We start from the raw sequence: 5,000 nt of genomic DNA, 5'->3' as shown, positions 1-5,000 counted from the left end.
GACAACACGCGCCACCTACGGTGACCGGCAGCTCCAACGCCAGCGCCACAGAAGGACAAAAGCCCTACTTGGGTGCCGAAGCGAACTCTCCCAGCACAGCGCACGCGCCAACACGTCCGCACAGCTGCGATACAAACCACCTGCGAGAACCGCTGGGGCGACCGAGCAGCAGACGGCGTCGCGGCGCCGAGCGCCGGGCGGCGGCGCATCCTCAGCGCACAAAGTCCTCAATCGGACCAGCACACTGCAGATGGCCACCGCGCTTCGCACCGGGCCCGCGAGGACCTACTTTGGCCGCAAGGCGCCGCGAGCAGGGGGCGCCGGCGCGCAGCTGCGCCGCCTGCCGCGTCCGTCGGCCGGCGCGCCTGCCACCGGCCGCCCCCACCAGCCGGCTGTAGCGCGTGCGCCCACGCACCGCGCTGCCAGCACGCCGGGCGGCCCCCCCTCACCGGCCGGGGACGGTCCCACCCAGCCACCGCCGCGTATCGCCTCACACCCAGATCCCCTTTCACGTTCGTGGGCATGGTGGGTCCCCTTTCACGTTCGTGGGCATGGTGGGTATCCCTGAAACAACCGGTTAATAGCTCGACCGATCGTCGCCAACACTGATTCACCTCTAGCGAGAACAACCGCACCACAACGGGTTACCGGTTGTTCATTTGCGTAACGTCACCAGCAAACGTACACGTCCATCGCCATTTGCAACGAGTATTGCATGCCTGTGTCAGGTGTCACAACACACTACGTCTGCCCACATAGACGCAACAACATGTGCACGCCTAGAGAACACGTGGAAGGTAGACCCCGTACGTATGCGGTGTCCATTGCGCGAACGACTGTCAGCCCGCCTCTGCAGCATGTCGCAGATGTGGAACGCGGTGCAACATGCTATCACGGTGTGTGAGAAGAGACGACTACGTCCGAATACACGCTCCACTACATCAACAGACTGCTCATGCTGATCGCCATCCAGGGCGTCCGTTCCTCCCACACGTCTGTATGGCGTACCACACTGCAATCCAGCTCTTATAGGGAGACGACACGTAGCTGCGTGCACAATATTTGGACTGTATGGTCCGCCGTTGCTAGGCGCTGTCGTCATACGGTCACATGGGCCACGATGTATCATTCAGTACATACGGAGCAATGTGCAGTACAGTTTGTGGGTTTTGCGTACATCGGCGGACAGGTGACAGGCCGTACCACAACGTAGGCTGAGTACGTCGGCATGCGAAGGGCATTGAACATGCAAACTTCTCACCGACCAGCTTGCGAAGGCAGGGGGGAAGGGGGGGGGGGCATGTACGTCCTGCTGCTATCCACACTACAGTGTATAGCAGGAGCATGTGGAAAGTCAGCAACACCTGCAAGGTGTTTAACATGACGCGATACACAGGGGACCGGGCAGTGCGAGTAGCGAACTATATTGCGAGGGTTGCGGTTAGGCAACACTACACTACTTTAACGGGTTGCATAACAATTACAGAGCAGGTTCAGCGACAACGTGCGTCAGGTTAAGGCGCAATATAGTTTAGGTTACGGCGCACTTTAGGTTAGGTTAAGGCACATTATAGGTTAGGTTAAGGCACAACATGGGTTACGTTAAGGCACAACATGGGTTACGTTAAGGCACAACATGGGTTAGGTTAAGGCACAACATGGGTTAGGTTAAGGCACAACATGGGTTAGGTTAAGGCACAACATGGGTTAGGTTAAGGCACAACATGGGTTAGGTTAAGGCACAACATGGGTTAGGTTAAGGCACAACATGGGTTAGGTTAAGGCACAACATGGGTTAGGTTAAGGCACAACATGGGTTAGGTTAAGGCACAACATGGGTTAGGTTAAGGCACAACATGGGTTAGGTTAAGGCACAACATGGGTTAGGTTAAGGCACAACATGGGTTAGGTTAAGGCACAACATGGGTTAGGTTAAGGCACAACATGGGTTAGGTTAAGGCACAACATGGGTTAGGTTAAGGCACAACATGGGTTAGGTTAAGGCACAACATGGGTTAGGTTAAGGCACAACATGGGTTAGGTTAAGGCACAACATGGGTTAGGTTAAGGCACAACATGGGTTAGGTTAAGGCACAACATGGGTTAGGTTAAGGCACAACATGGGTTAGGTTAAGGCACAACATGGGTTAGGTTAAGGCACAACATGGGTTAGGTTAAGGCACAACATGGGTTAGGTTAAGGCACAACATGGGTTAGGTTAAGGCACAACATGGGTTAGGTTAAGGCACAACATGGGTTAGGTTAAGGCACAACATGGGTTAGGTTAAGGCACAACATGGGTTAGGTTAAGGCACAACATGGGTTAGGTTAAGGCACAACATGGGTTAGGTTAAGGCACAACATGGGTTAGGTTAAGGCACAACATGGGTTAGGTTAAGGCACAACATGGGTTAGGTTAAGGCACAACATGGGTTAGGTTAAGGCACAACATGGGTTAGGTTAAGGCACACCATGGGTTAGGTTAAGGCACACCATGGGTTAGGTTAAGGCACACCATGGGTTAGGTTAAGGCACAACATGGGTTAGGTTAAGGCACAACATGGGTTAGGTTAAGGCACAACATGGGTTAGGTTAAGGCACAACATGGGTTAGGTTAAGGCACAACATGGGTTAGGTTAAGGCACAACGTAGGTTAGGTTAAGGCACAACGTGGGTTAGGTTAAGGCACAACGTGGGTTAGGTTAAGGCACAACGTGGGTTAGGTTAAGGCACAACGTGGGTTAGGTTAAGGCACAACATGGGTTAGGTTAAGGCACAACATGGGTTAGGTTAAGGCACACCATGGGTTAGGTTAAGGCACAACATGGGTTAGGTTAAGGCACAACATGGGTTAGGTTAAGGCACAACATGGGTTAGGTTAAGGCACAACATGGGTTAGGTTAAGGCACAACATGGGTTAGGTTAAGGCACAACATGGGTTAGGTTAAGGCACAACATGGGTTAGGTTAAGGCACAACGTAGGTTAGGTTAAGGCACAACGTGGGTTAGGTTAAGGCACAACATGGGTTAGGTTAAGGCACAACATGGGTTAGGTTAAGGCACAACATGGGTTAGGTTAAGGCACAACATGGGTTAGGTTAAGGCACAACATGGGTTAGGTTAAGGCACAACATGGGTTAGGTTACGGCACAACATGGGTTACGTTACGGCACAACATGGGTTACGTTACGGCACAACATGGGTTACGTTACGGCACAACATGGGTTACGTTACGGCACAACATGGGTTACGTTACGGCACAACATGGGTTACGTTACGGCACAACATGGGTTACGTTACGGCACAAATTAGGTTAGGTTACGGCACAAATTAGGTTAGGTTAAGGCACAAATTAGGTTAGGTTAAGGCACAAATTAGGTTAGGTTAAGGCACAAATTAGGTTAGGTTAAGGCACAAATTAGGTTAGGTTAAGGCACAAATTAGGTTAGGTTAAGGCAAAAATTAGGTTAGGTTAAGGCACAAATTAGGTTAGGTTAAGGCACGATATAGGTTAGGTTAAGGCACGATATAGGTTAGGTTAAGGCACGATATAGGTTAGGTTAAGGCACGATATAGGTTAGGTTAAGGCACGATATAGGTTAGGTTAAGGCACGATATAGGTTAGGTTAAGGCACGATATAGGTTAGGTTAAGGCACGATATAGGTTAGGTTAAGGTACGATATAGGTTAGGTTAAGGTACGATATAGGTTAGGTTAAGGTACGATATAGGTTAGGTTAAGGTACGATATAGGTTAGGTTAAGGTACGATATAGGTTAGGTTAAGGTACGATATAGGTTAGGTTAAGGTACGATATAGGTTAGGTTAAGGTACGATATAGGTTAGGTTAAGGTACGATATAGGTTAGGTTAAGGTACGATATAGGTTAGGTTAAGGTACGATATAGCGTAGGTTCAGATACACATTGTTGTAGGGAAAGGTGTATTGGGGGGGGGGGGCGGCAGGTTCGTTGATAGTGATTATCGTAATTGGATGCCTGCGGTATTATCCGATTTGTCACGTCAGGATGCACTTTTGGCTCATGACAGGCGGCGCTCCGATTCCATGGTTGTGGCAGATCTGTGTCTTTCATTCCTGCCATTGTTTGTGTGCTGTGACAGGAGGCAGTATTGTGATGTTGGGTGCACCACTGTGTAGGACATGTGTGGGTGTTCGTGGCTTAGCTGAGCAATGTGCGGATGTCGGAAGGGTGGGATATTGTGTTTTCTGGGTGGACCTCCCGGTCTGGTAATGATAGTGTGGATTGTGTCATGTGGCGGAGAGGATGCACTGGATGTTCTTCCATGCTGGTGGTTAGATATTGTGTGTGATAAGAGAGTAGTGTGTGATAAGAGTGTCTGGCTGACGTGTGGTTCTCATTGTGTGCAGAGTCTTTCAGCATGTATAGGGACGGTTGTATATATTATCTGTATTCTGATGGCTCTGCATCTATTACTAATCAGTGCCGTGTATACGGTTACTCTAGTTCCAGTCGAAACTGTTCTATCTCTGTACATTAGTGACACTGCGGCTCCACTATGTTGCCGCCCCTGTCGGCCGTTTCCCCCAGTGTATGGCTAATGATTATCAGCAATCAGTCTATTAGTCAATACCGGTAGTGTGACGACGTCAAATGTCCGGGATGGGGGAAGCTACACCCTTCCCGTGGGTCAGGGCCTAGAAAGACTCTTCCCACGCAGGAGACTCGGACTGTCGTTACTCTTCCGAGACATATATGTGCCCAGCGTTTTTTTGCGGCTGCGAGTGCAACGCCAGGAGGCTCGGACTGTCGTTACTCTTCCGAGATATATATTTGCCCAGCGTTTTTTGCGACTGCGAGTGCAACGCCCACGGGTGCCGACATGGATGGGGCGCTTCCTAGCTGATGGCTCAGCATGAGAATCCGTACAGTGAGCAATGCGATCGCGTCTGTAGCTTGTACGTGGTACAGCTCGCAGCTCATGAATAGGGACAGCGGGAATGTCGCATATTGGAAATATC

The sequence above is a fragment of the Schistocerca serialis genome, unplaced genomic scaffold (genome assembly GCF_023864345.2).
Source record: "Schistocerca serialis cubense isolate TAMUIC-IGC-003099 unplaced genomic scaffold, iqSchSeri2.2 HiC_scaffold_205, whole genome shotgun sequence".
NCBI classification, from domain to species: domain Eukaryota; kingdom Metazoa; phylum Arthropoda; class Insecta; order Orthoptera; family Acrididae; genus Schistocerca; species Schistocerca serialis.
This window is presented reverse-complemented; position numbering follows the sequence as displayed.